The sequence below is a fragment of the Callithrix jacchus genome, chromosome 9, assembly GCF_049354715.1.
Source record: "Callithrix jacchus isolate 240 chromosome 9, calJac240_pri, whole genome shotgun sequence".
Classification (NCBI taxonomy): Eukaryota; Metazoa; Chordata; class Mammalia; order Primates; family Cebidae; genus Callithrix; species Callithrix jacchus.
Window position 1 is genome coordinate 127,401,872 of NC_133510.1, and position 21,024 is coordinate 127,422,895.

The 21,024-nt window shown below is 48.8% G+C and overlaps 1 protein-coding gene across 4 annotated transcripts in view; it reads left to right on the forward strand.

The window, feature by feature from the left end:
• ZNF664 (zinc finger protein 664) overlaps positions 1–21,024 on the forward strand; it is a 283,496-nt gene that overhangs the window by 251,267 nt on the left and 11,205 nt on the right. For 2 of the 4 annotated variants that reach the window (XM_078337650.1, XM_078337649.1), the window contains exons 5-7: positions 17,178–17,236; positions 17,809–18,015; positions 18,867–20,731. The gene's annotated coding sequence lies outside the window, so the exon portion shown is untranslated. The remainder of the gene's footprint in view (positions 1–17,177; positions 17,237–17,808; positions 18,016–18,866; positions 20,732–21,024) is intronic. The other 2 variants (XM_078337653.1, XM_078337651.1) reach the window with 1 other exon arrangement.

Sequence of the window (21,024 nt, forward strand, 5' to 3'; positions counted from 1 at the left end):
ATCGACACGAGGCATCGTATTACCAATGTTATTCTTGGATGAAAATTACATTCAGAGACACTGGAGACCGGGGTATAGAATTCCCGGTTCATGGACCTTCCCCCAGCTAGCGCAATGAGCGTGCTGCAGGGTCATTATTTGGATGGTGAGCAGGGCCAGGGATTCTCCTGGGGCTCACATATGAGCTCAAAGAGATCCAAAGAGATGCTTTGCAGGATTTGCCATGGCTTGGGTGTGGGGCGCCACCTGTGAGTCTTGATTGGAGTCAGCCTGATCTGTCTGAGCTCACATCTGAAGAATGCACAGAACTTACCAGATGGTGCAGGACAACAGAACAGGCATCCTTAACAAAGAAGGGCAGGTGCAAAGGCCCTGAGCAAGAGCATGCAGGAAAGACGGCAAGGGCGGCTGGGCCCAGACAGTGAGGGGAGTGTGGAGAGGCGGGTAGTGGCCACACCCCACAGGGCCTTGTAGCCACATTGAAGAGTGTTGCTTGATTCTAGAGCCAACAGGAAATCATCAAAACATGTTAAGGAGGACTGGAGCTGGGGATTGGAGGGCATTTGCTTGATTGGACTTACTTTTGGAAAGATCACTCTGCCTAAGTTTCTGCAAAGCCACCCTGGGCTGGCGGAAAGAGAGATGTATGAGACATGGCCTGCCCTGCAAGAAGTTCACAATCGAGATGGAGACGTGGAAATAAACTGGACACGTGATGAGGCAATGAATGACCCAGAATAGCACCGTCCTCTGGAAATAAAATCTAGACCAGTACCGTCCTCTGGAAATAAAATCTAGACCAGTACCGTCCTCTGGAAATAAAATCTAGACCAGCATCCTCTTCTAGAAATAAAATCTAGACCAGTACTGTTCCCCTAGAAATAAAATCTAGACCAGTACCGTCCTCTGGAAATAAAATCTAGACCAGTACCGTCCTCTGGAAATAAAATCTAGACCAGCATCCTCTTCTAGAAATAAAATCTAGACCAGTACTGTTCCCCTAGAAATAAAATCTAGACCAGTACCGTCCTCTAGAAATAAAATCTAGACCAGTACCGTCCTCTGGAAATAAAATCTAGACCAGTACCATCCTCTGGAAATAAAATCTAGACCAGTACCATCCTCTGGAAATAAAATCTAGACCAGTACCATCCTCTGGAAATAAAATCTAGACCAGTACCGTCCTCTGGAAATAAAATCTAGACCAGTACCGTCCTCTAGAAATAAAATCTAGACCAGTACCGTCCTCTGGAAATAAAATCTAGACCAGTACCATCCTCTGGAAATAAAATCTAGACCAGCATCATCTACTGGAAATAAACTCTAGACCAGCACTGTCCACTAGAAATAAAATGTGAGCCACAAATGCAAACTACAGGTATAATTTTAAATTTCCCAGTAGCCACATGTTTTAAAAAGTGAAAACAAACAGATTTCCTGCCTGGGATTCTTCTGAAGACAGTCCTCTAATCGCTAGGAGAAGCCCTACACCACCAAGAAAAAAAAAAAAAGGTAAAATTAATTTTAACAAATATTTAACCTAATATATTTAACATATTTTCAACATGTAATGAATGCGGAATGTGATTTATAAGCTTGTTCCACAACCTGTCTGTGTTACAGCTTTGAAATCCAGGCTGCATTTGATGCTTCCAGCGCCTCTCAACCTGGACCAGCCCCATTTTTCGTGCACAGCAGCCTCAGGAATTTAGGGGCTGTCAAATTGAACGACCAAGGTCTCAGCGATGGGTACCAGAGGCTGTGGCTTGAGCTGAGACGGTTAGGCAGGAAGGATGTGAAGAAGGCAGAAAAGATATTTCCAAGTGGGAGCGGGATAGAGAAAAATCCAAAGTCAGGTAACACACACCAGGTGGTCTCACACAAGAGTGTTCGCAACTCTGGGGGGCGGGTAACGACCAGTAGGGAGAAACACCTGTGTGTGACTAACAGAGACCCCAGCACCTGGTGTGGTGGGTCAGCCCGAAGGAATGGCAGCCCTCACACCCAGGAGGATGACCAGAATCAAAAAATGGACAATAACAAGTGCTGACCAGGAGGCAGAGACATCAAGGCCCACATCATTGCCGCTGGGAGTGCAGCTGCTGCAGAAAACAGCCCGGAGCTTCCTCGATCCGTTAGACACGGAATTCCCCTAGGACCCAGAAATTCCATTTGGGTCTGTATCTGGAAGAATGGAAAACAGGTGTTCTATCCGGAGTGTGTGCACGAATGTCCACAGTGGCGCCCTTGACAATAACCAAAAGGTGGAGACACCGAATATCCTTCACCAGATGAACATGCAGACAAAATGTGCTGCACGTGCGTGTATGAGTGTGTGTGCATGTGTGTGTGCGTGTGAGTGTACATTTGTGTGTGCTTGTGAGTACGTGTGCATGCATGTGTGTGCATGTATGCATGTCTGTGGGTGTTAGTGTGTGTGCATATGTGTATGTGTTTATGCATGTGAGTGTGCATAAGACAGTGTGCATGTATGTGAGTTCGTGTGTTTGTGCATGTGTGTGCATGAATGCATGTGAGTGTGCACGCATGAGTGTGCACGTGTGTATGTGTGTGCATGTGTGTGCGTGTGAGTGTACACTGGAATATGATTCTCCCACAAAGAGGAATGAGCTCCTGTCCAATCTGCAATGTGGGTGAACCTTGAAAATATGCAGAGTGAACAAAGCCAGACACACAAGGCTGCATGGTGTGTAATTCCATTTATACAAAATACCCAAAATGTGGCTAGAGACAGTGTCCATAGGTCCATTGAGACAGAAAGCAGGTGGAGGGTGGCCTGGGGGAACGGAAGGAATGAAAACAAATTACTTCATGGGTAGGGAATTTCCTTTGGGGGTGATGAGAATATTCTGGAACTAGATAGAGGTGACTGCACCACTGTGAATGCCCCAAATGCCCCTGATGGAAAAGTTTATGTTATGTCTATCTTGCCACAATAGAAATAAATTTTCCAAAAGCTGAAGAAAGGGTTTTAGAGCAGTCAGCATGGTCGTATTTCATAAAACAACATTGAGAGGAAAAACCCGGTTGCAGAAGAATATGGTAGCAGCCTCCCAGCCTGCCCGAGCCCCTGATTTCCGTACAGGACGGCTGCTGTCCACTCCAGGCACCTGTGTCGACATCCCTGAAGACTACCGCTGCTCACACAATCAGTGCTTGACCAATGTGGCAGACAGGAGGTACCAGATCACTGAAGCTCGCAGGAGTGGCCATAGACTCCAGCTTCCTTGGCCCCCAGTGGGGACAAGACTGAGTTGTGTCCAACACTCTCTGAGCCCCAAGGGTGGGCCCCCTGCCCACAGCCACTTCACCAGCTCCTCTTCATTGCCTCTTCTCCCTTCTGTTCCCCACCTCACTGGGCTCCCAGGCTTGCCTCCCACAGAGAGTCCACACCAAATGCTCTCCAGATCTGCTTTCAGGGAAAGCCAGACACAGACAGACCCGAGTGACACCAAACCACAGAGACCATGCTTGAAACCACGTGCTGTAGCAGACGCACTGCATGGGTGGTAATGGGCTCAAGACACACGTGGGAGTGAAAACACCAAGTCCAGGGTGGTGGCCGCTGCCAGCATGGGGGCAGGGTGGGGCAGGCTGGGGATGCCCTTGAGAAGGGCACCCCAGGGGTCACACGCATTGTGGAATCATTACCTCGTAAGCACAAGTGGCAGGGCCATGGGGGAAGTGGTGCGTGGATTCCTTGAACCCCTGAAATATTTCATCATCATCATGAAGCAAAGCATGACGTAGGTGTGCTTGGCAGCCAAGGTGTGGAGAAGGATGGAGCATTTTGTAGTGGAGCACAAGGCAAGACTAGACTCCTGCCCAGGCAAAGTGGGGTGGCACTGGGTGTCCTACGGGGGGGTGCAGTGGGGGAGGCCAGGAGACAGGGCCCTTTGTGTCACTCTGCCTGGGACCCACGGATCCAAGGCTGTGAGGGGCTCCTGTCACAGCTGCAGTCAGATGGCACCTTGGGGTTGGGGGGGGCGCAGAATCAAAAGAGAAAAGGGCATGTGAACACACTTCAAAGGCAGATCCCTAAGACCTCGGGGCTTAATTGGAAGTTGGCGCCAACAGTGAGTGAGGCATTGGAGGTTTCAAATCTGGGCGACAAGGTGAACGGGAGGGCCCTTGGCAGGCGTCTGGACTGCTTTCATTTATTTCATCTGTTGGGGCACGGGGCTGGAATGGGTTTGTGCAGGCTCACACGTCATTTGTCTGGATTTTGGAGACAGGCTGAGACCAGGAGCCCTCTGACCTCATCATGCTGGGGTTCCAGGTAATCATGCAGCTCCTACTTTGTCCTCCTGTGAGCTCAGAGCCCCATTCAAACCCCCCTCCACTGCCCTGTCCATGTCACCTATGGGACCCCAAATGCATCTCTGAGAGGCAGGCTCTGGCTGGGGTCTCACCCGACCTTTCTCAAACCCATTCTGGGGCCCATGCACTCTTGGGTCTTAGGGCGATCTTACGGGTTTCTGTGTCCCCTCTGACAGCCTAAATGCCCCCCATTCTTCACCTTCTTTTTCTGGCCACATCCTTTGCTATGTAACTTACTTTTCCCAGCTTTATTGGGCTTTATTTAAGTGTGATAGATTTTGGTGATTGTATACCGTCATGTAACTGCCCCCACAGAGGAGATCTAGAGCACTTAGAAGACCCCAGAAAGTTCCCTGTGCCCCTCGGCAATCAGACCTCATCCCGACCCCCAGCTCCAGACAACCACAAATCTTTCTGTTGCTGTAACTTTGCCTTTTGTAGGGTTTCCTATAAATGTCTCCTCTAGAGTTTAGCTCCTTTCACTTCCATCACGCCTTTTAGATTCAGTCACGTTCTGTGTGCTTTGGTGATTCATTCTTTTTTGTTGCTGAGCAGGATTCTGTAGGGTGGGTGGACGGCAGTTTGCTTACTCACCAGTTGGTGGACATCTGAGTTGTTTTTGTTGGGATGATTGTGAAAAGTTAGCCCAGTGCTATAGACATTTGCATACCGGTTTTTCTGTGGACATAACTCGTTTCTCTGGGGTAAACACTGAGAAGAGCAATTGCTGGGTCGCATGGTAAGTTTAAGTTTAATTACAAGTTCTGCTAGGCTACTTTCCAAAGCTCCATCGTTCTACATGCCTGTCAGCAATGTATGCAAGTTACGGTTGCTCCACATCCTTGTCAACACTTGCTGTTGTCTGTCTTTTAAGCTTAGTCATTCTAGGAGGCGTGTGCAGTGATAGCTCTGGGCCCAGCTTTGTGACTGGCTTTGACCAAGAGAATGAATCAGAAGTGGCTGAGTCAGTTCCACGCCTGAGTCTCAAGAGGCCTTGCCTGTTTCTGCTGGGTCTCTTGCCATCTGCCACACCCTTGAGAATGTCCATGGGTGTGGCTCCAGTTGTCCCAGCAAGGCCAACTTAGAGCATCAATGGTCATTCTTTCTGTGTCTTTCATGACCTTGACACTTGTGGAGCACACAGGCCAATTATGTAGAATGTCCCTCAGTTCAGTTATGTGAGATGCTTTCTTCATGATTACATTGAGGTTATGCAAGAATGCCACGTGATGTGTCCTCCTCAATCCATCTTACCAGGGGTGATGATAACCTTATCACCCTTTCACTGGAGACATGGGCCTCCTTTAAGGTGGCATCTTCCAGGTTTCTCTCTCTTATTTAATAAGTATCTTATGGGAAGATACTTAAGACCTTCCAAATATTCCCGTCCTTGTCATATTTTTACCCACGGTTTTAACATCCATCAGTGATTCTTGCCTGTAGCAATGAAGACTGTCATATTTGCTTAATGGAGACTTTCTATTTCATCGTCTCTCCTGCACTCATTCATTAGAACTCTACCGTAAGGAAGAGCTGTCCTTTCTCCCCATCCTGTTTATTGGATCAGTTGTTTATTTATAGCAGTATGGATTCATGGATATTTATTCTCAGGGCAATATCCCTTATTATCAGTATTTGTTTTTCTTGGCTTGAATATCCTCAGCTTTGGGCTTTGGATGCTTGCAGTTGGCTGCAATGCCCTTGGACGTGATGCTCCCACTGTTTCTAGTACCTCCTTACTTTCCCCACCCAACTCCTGAAACTAGTCATTTCTCCAAGTGTTGACTGGCTCCTTGGTTGAAGAATAGTGCATAGAACCAAGGTCTGAGTGCAAGGGTTCGCTGTTGGGATGTCATTGCTTCTGGGTGTGTTGGAGCCAGCAAATAGATGTGTGTGTGCTCCTTTGTGCATGCACGAATTTGGGTTTATGGATGCATCTATCCACCCGTGTATGCATATGTGTGTGTGTTATGAGTTCATATCAATTATTCTGATTTCAATCCAACGCCACAGGGATCTTTCTAATTATTTTTAATTTCTTTCAGAATCACTCCTGGTTCTTCTAGAAAATGAGCTCTTCACCTAGCTTAGGAATGTAGAGCTGTCATGTATGGTTGGGCAGGTTGTTCACTGTCCAAGTGTGTCCCAGCTGAGGAGAGTGATGAGCACTGAATGCCTCCATGCTCCACTCCCTAAGCTCTGCACTCACACGGGTGCTCTGGGACCACCCAGAGGAAGGGATGCCCTCTTTTCACTTGTGCAAAGGCACATGGCGAGCTAGCAGCCCTGGTCGACTGCTGTCTTGGGATATTTTTGTAATTCCTTGTGAAAAACCCTGACTTGGGCTGCATTCCCCCAGAGGCAGATTGTGACATGAGGATTTGAGGGCAAGGAGTATTTTGGGAGGTGATTCCAGGAAGCTCCCAGAGAGAAGCAGCGGGAGTGAGGCAGGAAAGAAGGCATGCACCAGGGAGCTGGTCACTGCTGGGCCACCTAGGCTCCATCCCAGTAAGGAACCCTGGAAGATGGGGGAATGTGCCTTGGAGTCGCTTCCCTAAGGGGCCAACTTCTGTCTGTCGCCACTCAAGGCTGCTCCTGAGGGGAATAGGCACGAGGTCCCTGGTACTTTTGGCCCTGAGTGCCCAGGGGAGGAGCAAGTGGCACTGATGGCACCTGCGTCTGTCTCCTGCTTTCCCCATGGGATGAGCTAGCTTGGGAGGCAAAGTTTGCTGAGCAGGCAGAGGGACTCTGCTGGAGTCTCAGAGATCCTGAGGCTGCACGCTTCCCCTGAGCCCCATGAAACCTTCAATGTTGGGGTTTACGAGCCTCACAAACCTTCCAGGGGCCTCTCAGCCTCCGGGAGAGGTGCTTTGGAGCCTGGTGCCCACGTCTCCCCAGCCCTCCACCTGTGCCCCGCCTGTTTGCACAGCATGCGTGAGCTGAGCACCTGAGTTTGCTCTTTGAATCAAGTGTGTAATTCACTCACAGTAATAGTGGCTGATAATTCTTGAGCTAACACATCTTCTACTGTGTGGCCCTGCCCTGTTTACCTTGCAGCCCTGGTTTTCTCCAACAGGATGAAGCTTGGGAGTACCAGCGCTGCCTCAGGAAACTCTGGGCCCTCCTTCCCTGGGATCAGCTGTGTCCTGGGGCCCGGGCTTTACAACCCCTGCTGCTTGGTTACCCACCTCCCACCTGGGGCCCCTGACAGACTGGGGACAAGTGGATAGAGGGCTCACCAGGGCAGTTCAGACAGTGTGTGCCACCGGGTGGGCCAGAGCACAGTGAGTCAGATTTTGCTTTTTATAATCATCCAGGTGCCAGGGTGGGCCCGCGTCCTGGGTCATCCATCCAGTGAGGGCTCACATCACAGCCTGTCGCCAGCAGTATTTCAGCAGGAGGGTTTAGTTTCCTCTCTGTGGGATCAACGAGGGCAGCTGTCTAAGCCCCAGGCCCGCTGCCTAGAGCAGAGGTGGGGGTGGGGGTGGGGGCTGTCCTCCTGAGGCTGCCCTACCTCTTGGCAGGCGATCAGCCTTGTGTGGTTTGGGGTGGCTGCCCCCCATCATTGTCAGAGTTTAACCTCTATAATACACGAAGCCAGAGTTTCTCAGAAACAGGCACTGCTGTAGGGTCAGCAAGATAACTTCAGGTGGAAAACAGAACGGGCTTAAATGAGATCAGGCCACCTTGCAGAGAAGCCATTCCCCTTCCAATTTGCCTTAATTCTGCTGATTACTGCAAAGAGAGGGACTTAGCCTGGTGCTAATGAGTCTTTAATGCCTCTGAGGACTTCCTAATTTTTCTGCTTTTTTTTTTTTCTTTTTTTTAACAAGAAAAGTTAAGCCTCAGGCTGTTCCTCCTTCTAGTTGGGATTTAATAATTGTGTTTTGTTTTCACTGAATTTATTTTTGTAGTTGTTCATTCATGGCAGAGCCTCCTGGCTTTCCATTTAGGGGAGTGATAGGCAGTTTTCCCTTAATTTATGTTTTTTTTTTACAGTCAGTCCTTAATATATTTTGTAGGTGATAGTGTGGGTGAGGTTGGCAAACTATGGCCCTGGGCTAAATCTAGTGTATAGCATGTTTTTGTCAATAAAGCTTTATCAGCACACAGCCTGTCATTTGAATATTATATTACTATGGTTTCTTTAATGCAGAGAAGAGCAGTTGCATCAGAGATCATCTGGCCCACAAAACCTGAAATATGGACCATCTGACCCTGTACAGGAAAGGTTTGCTGATCTCTGGTACAGATGGTACCTGATTGCTAGTAGGTGTTGTATCGGTGATACTGACACAGCCGAAATATGGACGGTAATATGTGAATAATTAAAGTACTGGAAAATACCTGGCAAATCCCAAGAAACTAAACAGAAATTCCACTGGGAGGGCCTTTGGATTGCGTGCCTGGCTGTTGGCCTGTTCACCTTATCACTGAGATAGGGCACCGATGACTCCGTGACTTGGAATCCGCTGTGCTCGTATCCTCTCCTGTCTGGGAGGACTGTGGCTGGGTGGATTGGCTGGCATAAATACCCAGTTTCTCCCTCTCTTTTGCTGTCTGGTCAGACTTTAATTTTCTTTTTTAACTCGGGCTCTAGACTTCCGTCTGGTCTCCCATACAGTCCTCTGGTAGCTCTGGTTTCCAGTTAATTCCTTAATTACGGTAGCTACCTCCAATTCCACAAGCATTTCCTGAGCCGACCGCTGAGTTGGAGATAGACCGAATGAAAGATGTGGCCTGTCCCCGGGGACAGCGCAGCGGTAGGGAGCTCATCACCACCTCCTCAGGGTGCACCCGTCACTACTGCCATTGCTGCCGCCACCAGCAAGCAGAAGCGACTAAGCCCCAGGCGTTGTCTACAGTGGACCACTAACCTCTTGCCTAAGTTGGCAGGCTGGCTTAACAAAAGTGGCCCACTAGACAAGAGAGGACAGGAAAGCAGGTGTCCTGGCTGTCCCTCAACAGGACAGGCCTGTCTGTAGTGCCTCTGCGCTGACTCTGCCCCGGGCCAGGAGTGCTCCCCCTCGCCGTCTCATGGCTGGGTCTTTCACTTTTCACTGTTCACTTTCATCTTAAACATACAAAGGCCTCCCCTGCCCACTCGGTCTACTGTTCCCGTGGTTACTCTGTATGACTTTATCCTGTTCGGTTTCTCTTGCAGCACTTCTCGCTGTCTGAGGGGATCTGGTTTGTGGCTCAGCTTCTTTATCACCTGTCTTCTCTGATGTGAACACAAGCCCCCAGCCTGTCTGCTCAACAGCTGTATCCTCAGGGTGTAAAATAGTGGCTGGCACAGCGAGGGCTCACTAAATGTTTGCCAAATGAATCCATAAATCCTGTGAGTTTTTGAAAAATGAGCTAACACGCAATACCACTATTTGTGATTCTTCACGGTTAAAAAAGAAAGAGAGGTTTCACCTGTGACTTATACAGAGACAACATGAATAGGTTTGGTCGAGAGCCACAACATAAATTGTAAAGTCAAAAATTGACGCCATTAGAGATCTTGTTGGTGAATTGTCATGGCTGATGGTCCTTCTGCATCGCTCTGTTAGTGTGGTCATCATTGTCACGATCGCCATCACCATGACGGCATTGCAGTTTGGGGATAATAAAACGTTAAGGATCTTAGAGAATATCTGGGGTGACGCCTTGTCATACTCATAAAGAAATCTGAGATCCAGAAAGATAAGATGAATTGCTGAAAATTTTTCCATGCAGTCCTCTGGTAGCTCTGGGTTCCAGTTAATTAATCTAGTTACCATCCCCTCCATCATCACCACCACCACCATCATTATCATCACCACCACCACCATCACTACCATCACCACAATCATCACCATCATCACAATCACCACCATCACCTCCATCATCACCACCACCACCATCATCATTATCATCACCACCACCACCATCACTACCATCATCACCATCACCATCATCACAATCACCACCATCCCCATCCCCATCACCATCACCATCATCACAATCACCGCCATCCCCATCATCACCACCATCACAATCACCACCATCACCTCCATCATCACCACCACCACCATCATCATTATCATCACCACCACCACCATCACTACCATCATCACCATCACCATCACCATCATCACAATCACCGCCATCCCCATCATCACCACCATCATCACAATCACCACCATCCCCATCACCACCATCACCATCACCTCCATCATCACCACCACCACCATCACCATCACCACCATCCCCATCATCATCACCATCATCACAATCATCCCCATCACCATCATCACAATCACCACCATCCCCATCATCACCACCATCATCACAATCACCACCATCACCATCACCATCACAATCACCACCATCCCCATCACCACCACCATCATCACCATCACCACCATCCCCATCATCATCACCATCATCACCATCACCACCATCCCCATCACCATCACCATCATCACAATCACCGCCATCCCCATCACCATCACCATCATCACAATCATCACCATCCCCATCACCATCACCATCATCACAATCACTGCCATCCCCATCATCACCATCATCACAATCACCACCATCCCCATCATCATCACCATCATCACAATCACCACCATCCCCATCACCATCACCATCATCATAATCACTGCCATCCCCATCATCACCACCATCATCACAATCACCACCATCCCCATCACCACCATCACCATCACCTCCATCATCACCACCACCACCATCACCATCACCACCAACCCCATCATCATCACCATCATCACAATCATCCCCATCACCATCATCACAATCACCACCATCCCCATCATCACCACCATCATCACAATCACCACCATCACCATCACCATCACAATCACCACCATCCCCATCACCACCACCATCATCACCATCACCACCATCCCCATCATCATCACCATCATCACCATCACCACCATCACCATCACCATCACCATCATCACAATCACCGCCATCCCCATCACCATCACCATCATCACAATCATCACCATCCCCATCACCATCACCATCATCACAATCACTGCCATCCCCATCATCACCATCATCACAATCACCACCATCCCCATCATCATCACCATCATCACAATCACCACCATCCCCATCACCATCACCATCATCATAATCACTGCCATCCCCATCATCACCATCATCACAATCACCGCCATCCCCATCATCACCATCATCACAATCACCGCCATCCCCATCATCATCACCATCATCACAATCACTGCCATCGCCATCATCACCATCATCACAATCACCACCATCCCCATCATCATCACTACTATGGCTACTATCAGCTCCGTCACCAACACCACCATCATCACCATCATCAGCTCCATCACCAACACCACCACCATCACCTCCATCACTACCACCATCACCATCAGCACCACCATCACCATCACCACCATCGCCCCATTATCACCATCACCTGCATCATCAGCACCATCATCCTGGTTATCACTGTCATCACCGTCCTCACCAGCATCATTACCATCATCCCAGCATCATGACTGCCATCACAAATGAGCCAACTTTGGAATGCCTCAATGCTTGAAATACACTAAGGGTGGCACAAGTGGTTCCAGAGGAAAGGCTCCTTAAGAACACTGTGAACCGCTCTCTTGTCATAGCACCAACCCCCTTGTGCAGTGCCACCTAGGCTGAAAACAGATCAGGGTGTTCTCCTGCCAGGAAGAGAAACTTCTAATAGCTCTGTTCAAATTCCCTAGGAAAATGTCTGTGGCTGAGGAACTCGTGTATTAAATTTTAGTGTTTTATACATACAATTTCTAAAACTCCCTTTCCCCTGTTATTTATTTGCTTACTCTACTTTAGGCACTTAAAGAAGATGCAAAATTCAGTGAGTGAGTCCCCATCAACCACCAGAAACAGAAAACAGGTGTGTTGTGCTAGGAGCCACAAGCCCGGGGCTGGGAGGGCTCCCCTCCCTGAGATTCCAAGATAAACACACTCACAGCATTGCCATGGAAATGGTGGCTTATAGTTCAAAGGATCAGGAGGGAATCTGGAAAAAAAATCAGGGCAGCACCATAAAGAGCAATTTCCCTTATCAACTTCTCTGTGCCTCCTAAGGGCAGAGGATCTGCAAATTACGTCAGGGCCTCTTGAGTGGTTTCCACAAGGACTGATGCTGATGGGGATCTAGAAAACCAGAGGCAAGCCGTGCCCCAGACAAGCCTCCATCTCAGAAGTGGAAGTCCGTGGCATAAGGCAACTGAATTGGCAAACCCCTCGCTGGGTGAAAAGTCCAAAGCAAGGACAAAGAGATGATGAGAAAACCAAGTCTGAACATTGGCTTGGACGAGTTAGAGGCAAGGAGGCAGGGCTGGGGCTGAAAAAGGAAATCCAGTGTTCACAGGAGGTGCCCAGTGTGTTAATGGTTGCTGTCCGGTATGGTAGCCGCTGGCCACGTGTGGCTACTGAACCCTGAAATGTGGCTAATGCAGCTGAGAAACTGGACTTTCAGTTTACTTTCATTTTAACCAACCTAAATTCAAAAACCGATGCTTGATTCAGTTGTTAGAAAACTCTTGAAGTATGTTCCAAACAGCTTTAGAAGGTGAATCTAGCTTTTCAACTGTGAAGGGAGCCTTTTACAGTTTCTTAAGAAATCACAAAATGTACATAACTTTAGACATTTTCCATTAAAGTACACCTGTTTTCTGTTTCTGGTGGTTGAGGGGGACTCACTCACTTCACCACCCCTGAAGCCCGTTTACCCAGTTTCAGCCTTCTCCACTTTTTAATTTTTTTTAAACCAAGAACAAGAAAACTTAGAAATGCTTGTTTCAAAGTACTTTTAATTACGACAATTCAGCCTTCTCCCAGCGGGTCCCTAGTTCTCTGCAGCTTGACATACAAATAAGTATAAAATGCACATCGGATTTCGCAGACTTGGCACCAAAAACTAATGTAAACGATCTCATTCATGTTTTTAATACTGTTGGCCTGTTGAAATGGTAATATTTTACATGTGCTGGGTTAAGGAATACATGTTATTAAAATTATCTTCACCTACTTCTCATTGTTTCATGTGGCCAGTAGAAAATTTAAAATTACATATGCGACTTGGATTCTGTTCCTGCCGGACAGGGTGGCTGCAGTAGGTCAGGAGCTGACGGATACTTCAGGCCAGAGCAGTCGTCGACACTGGTCAGTTGTTCCGGTGCCTTCCCCGGCCACCACCTCGGGAGTAATTGATAGCTGAGAGGCTGTTGCTCACCCGGAAGGAATATGGTGTCATTAGAAAACCCAATCACAGCTTAGACATTCTACAGCTCCCTTTGTCATCACGGACTCTGGACTCTGGAACATTCCATAGAGTCTGAATACCCTGAATAATTTCTGGGGCATTTTGACTCTGATCACCCAAGTCATTGGGTCAGCCTAGGTCTGACTTCTCAAAACCCCAAAAGTCCTGTGCCCTGAATATGCCAGATTCTGTGGAGCAGCTGATGTTCCCTGAGCAGCTGCAGGAAGACTCTGGAGGTTAAGATACATAAGAATGCAAAGGTTCTGTAAATCCTGATTTATTTAAAATTAAAAGTTTATTTATTTATTATTATTATTATTTTTTGAGACGGAGTTTCGCTCTTGTTACCCAGGCTGGAGTGCAATGGCGCGATCTCGGCTCACCGCAACCTCTGCCTCCTGGGTTCAGGCAATTCTCCTGCCTCAGCCTCCTGAGTAGCTGGGATTACAGGCACGCGCCACCGCGCCCAGCTAATTTTTTGTATTTTTAGTAGAGATGGGGTTTCACCTTGTTGACCAGGATGGTCTCGATCTCTTGACCTCGTGATCCACCCGCCTCGGCCTCCCAAAGCACTGGGATTACAGGCATGAGCCACCGCGCCCGGCCTAAAAGTTTATTTTTAAAAATATGTAGTAAGTCTTGGGCCTGAAGCCAACCTGAAGTTTCCTCATTTTATGACCCCAAGATATGCCTTAGCAGTCCAGAAGGAGGCATTCTCCAGTGCTCTGTCTGCCAACATGGCGGCCACCAGCCCTGTGGGGCTACTGAGTGCTTGGGGTGGAGCTGGATCACACGGAGATGCGCCACACGTGGGAAATACACCCCAAATTCCAAAGGCTTAGTATGGAAAGGTCATGCAAAATATCTCCTTAATAATTTGTATATATTGATCGTGTGTTGAAATGATATTTCAGATATATTGGGCTAAGTAAAATACATTATTAAAATTAATTTCACCTGCTCACCTGTTTTTTTTTTTTAACCCTTGTTAGTGTGGCTACTAGGAAATTCAAAATACACACACGTTTGCACTTGTGGCTCAAATTCTATTTTTTTCTCTTGTTTTTTGAAATGGAGTCTTGCTTTGTTGCCCAGGCTGAAGTGCAGTGACATGATCTGGGCTCACTACAACCTCCACCTCCTGGGTTCAAGTGAGTCTCCTACCTCAGCCTCCCGAGCAGCTGGGACTACAGGTGCCCACCACCATGCTTGGCTAAAGTTTGTGGTTTTAGTAGAGATGGGATTTAGCCACATTAGGCAGGCTGGTCTTGAACTCCTGACCTCAGGCGATGCACCCACCTCAGCCTCCAAATGTACTGGGATTATAGGGGTGAACCTGTACCTGGCCTGGCCTTTTTTTTTTTTTTGAGATGGAGTCTCGTTCTGTCACCTAGGCTGGAGTACAGTGGTGCAATCTCGGCTTACTGCAACCTCTGCCCCCTGGTTTCAAGCAATTCTCCTGCTTTGCCTCAGCCTCCCTAGTAGCTGCGATTACCTGCGTGTGCCCAGCTAATTTTTGTAGTATTTTTAGTAGAGACGGGGTTTCACCATGTTGGCCAGGCTGGTCTCAAACTCCTGACCTCAGGAGATCTGCCTGCCTTGGTCTCCCAAAATGCTGGGATTACAGGTGTGAGCTGCTGCGCCCAGCCTCGAATTCTATTTCTATTGGATGGCGCCACTCTAGGACCATCCTTCCTCTACCCTCAGAGGATGAGCTCTTCTCCTCTGATGGACACATCATGAGATCCTATTCTGCAGCTGCCCAGTGTGACCACGGACAGGACAGGTCCCCCACCTCTGTAAGCCTTGCTCTCCTGGAGGAGAGGAGACTGCCTGTAATGGCTGAGAGAACCTGGAAAGTGGGTACTACAGTATTGTCTAGGTCGGGGCATGCGGTGAGGAGTATTACATGTAAAGCGCTTGGTGCCCCGCCCGCGGCATGAAAACCCTTCAGTCAGTACATCACATGTTACTTTTCATCTCCAATCCTGCCCTTCCATCCGCTCTTGAGCCTGACCCTTTTTCATTGACTTGCAAGTTTTGCTTTTTCTCTTAACCCTCCTGCACCACATATTTCCCTCTTTCCCCACAAAATCCTCCCATCTTTGAAGACGCTTGGCTCTTCCCAGCTCCTAAAGTAAAACATCCCTTTCCTTGGACTCGTTTGATTACTGACTGTCAGATTTTTCTCCTTCCCTTTGCAACTCGTGCAAGCGACCTACGTTTCCTTTGTCGGCTTTTGACCGTCGGCTCCTTTCAGGATCCCTGATCCACGCAGCCTCTGCCCATAGCCTGGGACTGAAAGCACTTTCCAAAATTCACAGGACTTTCATCTTACCACGCCTGAAGCCCCTTTACCCAGTTTCAGCCTTCTCCGCTTTTTAATTTTTTTTTAAACCAAGAACAAGAAAACTTAGAAATGCTCATTTACAAGTACTTTTTTGTTGTTGTTAATCAATGAGAGCGTGCTATGTTGCTCAGGTTGGCCTTGAACTCATAGCCTTGCCTCCTCAAGCGCCAGGACAACTGACCGAAGCCACCGCGGCTCCCCTAAAAGTACTTTTAATTACGACAATCCAGCCTTCTCCCAGCGGGTCCCTAGATCTCTGCAGCTTCCTGGGATGAGTGCGTAGGAGGTTGCCTCCATTTTTAATCTCTAAGCTCTTTTTGTTTGGGGAGTGAGGTAGGTCCTGTTTGGAAAGGGCTGTTCTTATCTGGATGGAGCCCTGCCCATTTCCCTGGAGGGCAGAGGTTGCTGGGGAGTCACAAGCATTAAGGCCTCAGGTCCTCACATCCTCTCTTCATCCCACATGTGCTAAGCAGTAAACAGCTCTCCAGGACCCAAACAAAAAGGTCTTTATGCAGAGAACAAACGTGAAGAAATGCCAGGATCCAATTCAAGTGAATAGATAAACCCAGTTCTGACGGCCGCAGGCCACAGGATTTCGGGGAGACTGAGCCAAGCAAGTTGGTTTCTCGAGAGTTGTTTCTGAAAGGGAGGGAGAAAGAAAGATCTCAGGGCTGCCAGCAGATCCCAGTGTCTCTAGACCCGCGTCCACCAGCCGTCTAGATGTGAAAGCGGTTTCCCAGCCAACAACTAGCCTATCAAGTGTCGCATTGGAAAATCAAAGTGAGATGACTCTCACGACTGAGAACAGGGGCCTCCAGGCATCTGGGCCTGTGCCTGCGCTGGGGACCTGGGAGATGAGGCGGAACCGACACAGGCTCTAGCGATCAGTGTCTTGCCATCTCAGCAACGCTGGGTCATCTGTCCTTGCCGGCACGGGAGCTGGCCACTCTCTGCCACTCCCAGCCTCTGCCACTCCATCCTTACGCAGCTTCACCCCCCTCACCCCCATCTCTGATGACCTTTCCTTTTCTCCACTAATGTTTGTATTTTTAGTAGAGACGGGCTTTCACCATGTTGGCCAACTAGCCTTAAACTCCTGACCTCCATCAACAATTTACAAGTATTTCCTATATGCTGAGCACTCAACAAGGAAACATGAGAGAAATAAACACCATCCTTTCCTTGCAGGAGCTCTCACTGTGGAGAGTGAGACAGAATCATGATCAGCTCCTAAGACTATGCCCCAGGTACAGTGATTGAGCCGGGGGCACTAGGAGTGAGGGTGGGTTGGGTAGCAGAGACCACCAGGAGCAGGGCTGAGTCCTGAGGGCAGGTTGGAGTGTGGCCATAGTTGGTGTGGGGGGAAGAGAGGATGACAGACACAGATGCATAGGGTAGGCAGGACATGTGGTATTGCTGTCCCATAAAACAGAGACAGGAAGTGGCAGGAAATGAGTGGAAAGGGACTCTGGATGCCATTCTAAGGACCGGGGTCAGTGAGGAGGGAGCCATTGCAGGATTCTAAACAGAAAAGTGTCCTGTCCGTCATCCTGGCATTGAACATGAGTCACTCTGTGGAGCAGAGAACTTGGTTAACAGAGACTGCCAGTGGCCTGTAAATCCCTGTGTTCCTCTCCTTTCTGGGCTCCTCCTCCCTCCCCACCAGACTACGTTTCCCAACACCCCTTGCCTCTAGGCAGGGTCATGTGTGACTAGTTCTGGCGAATGGATCATTAGCCAGAGTGATATGGCCACTTTCAGGACTAGCCTCTAAAGGCTCCTGAGAGAAACTTCAAGCTCTTCTCTGTCTCCCACCTAGACATGGAGGATCCAGTGGAGGATGCTGGGACAGAGCCACAACATGGAAGAAGCCTGGGCCCCTGAACCACCATATTAAAGAGCATCCTATGCCAGCATGAATGGGATACACATTTTCCCTGTGTTAAGCCACTTCAATTTTGAGATCGTTATTGGAGCAGCAAGGACTACAGCAGCTGCTGTGGAGAGATGATGGAAGCCTGAAATAGTGAGTAGAACAGATTCAAGTAATTTTAGGGCAATACCATAATTACCACATGGCAATCAATTCCATGCAGGGTGTGATGGAGAGGAAGGCACATCTAGCACAGGGTTGGTGGACTGAAAATTCAGAAGGAAGAAAGGGTCTAGAAAGGAGGTAATGAGGCCGGGTGCAGGGGCTCACGCCTGTAATCCCAGCACTTTGGGAGGCCAAGGTGGGCAGATCACAAAGTCAAGGGTTCGAGACCAGCCTGACCAATATGGTAAAACCCTGTCTCTACTAAAAGTTCAAAAATTAGCTGGGCATGGTGGCATGTGCCTGTAATCCCAGCTACTCAGGAGGCTGAGGCAGGAGAATCACTTGAACCTGGGAGGTGGAGGTTGCAGTGAGCTGAGATTGTGCCACTGCACTCCAGCCTGGGCAATAGAGCAAGACTCTGTCTCAAAAAAAAAAAAAAAAAAAAAAGGGAAGGCAATGAGCCAATGCTCAGACTCAGGGGAACTGTGAGCTTCGGTGGAGATGTTGAGGAAGCTTGGGTGAGAAGTCTGCACTGAACGTGTACATAGATGGTACTTTGAGCCAGGAGAGCAAATGAAATCCCAAAGGGAGAGGCAGGTGAGGTAGAAAAAGAAGTGAGATTATTGGGGTGCAGTGCATTTGAGGGGTACTTAGGGCAGGAGGATCCCACAGAAGAGATGAAGGAGGACGAGTCCACGAGGTAGGAACATAACCGAGGGCAGTGATCATCATGGAAGCCCAGAGAGAAGTCAGGCTGTTGCAGTCCCCAGGGCTCTGTAACAAGTAATCCCCAAGCTTCACAATGGCAATGTTTATTTTGTTGTCGTTTATTTTGGTAGGGCTAGGTGGCGACAGCTCATTTCTGCTCCACTTGGCCTTAGTTGGGGTAACTTGGCGGCTGACAGCTGGAGCCACCTGAAGTCATGCACACTGCGGGCCCGAGAGTTCACTGAGGCTCAGGCCAAATGGTTGGCGCCAGCCCTGGGAATGGTAGAAGACAGGAAGACAAAGGCCATCAGAAGTGGCTGTCACTCCAGTCTCATCCCATTGGCTAAAGCAAGCAATGGGCTGAGCCCTTCACTGGGGAAGGGAAAAAAACACTGTCTCCTCTCATGATGGGTACTGCCAAGTCACTGCAAATGGTGGGCATGTGCCTGAAGTCTACAGGTGCCCCTGATGGACCAGAGTGGCAAAGATGCCCCATTTCCATTAAAAAATGCCATGTTTGTGTACTGCAATAAAGCCGACAGTCTCCGCAGAGGAGGCTACATCAAGGGCATTTCAGTGAGAGCAGCGGGGAGGGCAGGGAGCCATAATTCAATCTGCCATAAGGGGTGCTGTGGGCATACATTACTTTCCTCCGCCTGGTCGAAACAGACACAAAGACAAATTACAGGGCACACTGCAGACAGCAAAGGCAAAATCTCCGAATCCCTCATCTCCAGGCGTTTACACCTTGAAGCGCTGGAGTTGATCTTTGGCAAAAGCCCCAGCTTACTTCACCAACTAGAAACACATGAGCTAAAAATGAATGTTCTCTGCTGAAGCATCATTTGGAAAAAGTCTAGAACTTTCCACCTACCTCTTCAAAGCTGACCCGGGGTCCCCTTTCCTGACTTCAACGCTGGTAACGGCTGAGCTCTCCCTTCCCCAGATAGGACCTGGTGAGTCCCTGGTTGGCTCTGCGGCTGTGCAGAAACAGTGGGGTATTTTTTTGAGGGAAATGGAGCATCTCTGTCGCTCTGGTCCATCAGCTACAGCCCTGGTTTCGACCTATAGTCTGGCCATTCCGGGTGCTGCAAGGTTGAGGAGGGGCTCAAAATAATGCTATCTGTGTCTGTGCCCCAGACGTCTGCCCACCACACTGGGCTGTTGTGTGAGAGACTTGGAGCAAAGTGGAAAGGCAGGGTGCAGAGCCTGGGGGCCGCCCAGAGCGCAGGGGAGCTGGCCCAGCTTTGGGCTCCCTGAAATCCTCAGACTGTTTTTCAAACAGTTGCGGGATTGCTTAACACCCCCAGTCAGTTTTTCCAAGTTCTCCTTTTTTCCCATTGACTTAACCCTATATGTAGCTCGGTGGAAATTTCGCCTTTGCATGGGCCAGAATGTGCACGCGCCTGAGGGCACTTGTGCATTTATGCACATGGGTGTGCATGCCTGTGTGAGTGTGCACATGTGTATGATTTGCACACACATAGGAGAATAGTGCAGAGAATAGGAACATGAAAATTGGACACCGAGTCTACAAAAATTACTGGCAATAAATTCATCTCAATTTCTCTCACCCACTGGTACCCAAGAAGGGTAAGTCGGAATCACTTTTTAAAGTTGACACTATCATTCCATAGTGAAGAGGAGGGTTACGGATTGAATTGCACTCCTGCCCATTCATACATCAAAGTGCTAATCCCCAGCGCCTCAGAATATGACCTCAAGTGGAAAGAAGGTTGTTGCACATGTCATTAGTTAAGGTCGTACTGGAGTAGCGGGGCCCCTAGTCCAGTATGATCAGTTTCCCTGTGAAAGGGAGAAACTGGAACAGAGACGCACACACAGGGAGACCCCGTTGGAAGATTGAATTCTACTGTCACCAGCCACGGAAGTACCAGGAGCTGGAGAGAGGTGTGGGACAGACCTTTCCATGGTGCCCTCCAAGGGAGCGTGGCCCCACTGGCATGTGGATCTCAGATGTGGGGCCTCCACAACGGTGAGATGATACTTTTCTGTTGCTTAAGCCACGCCGTGCATGGTACTTTGTTACGGTGGTCCTGGGAGACTAATGGAGGAGTTACGATGCCGCCGGTTTCTGATGACGGTCATTAAAAACGCATTCCTTTTCGTTCTTTGGGATACATTTTATGAGTTCCTCTAAGACTCACTTTCCTTTTGTGTGTGTTTGTAATTTTGTCAGGGGGATGTAAACTAATAAGCAAACGCATCCGCGTTTCCTCACCACGCATGCGTGCATTCCTCTTTCCAAGGAGCAAGTCCTTTCCTACG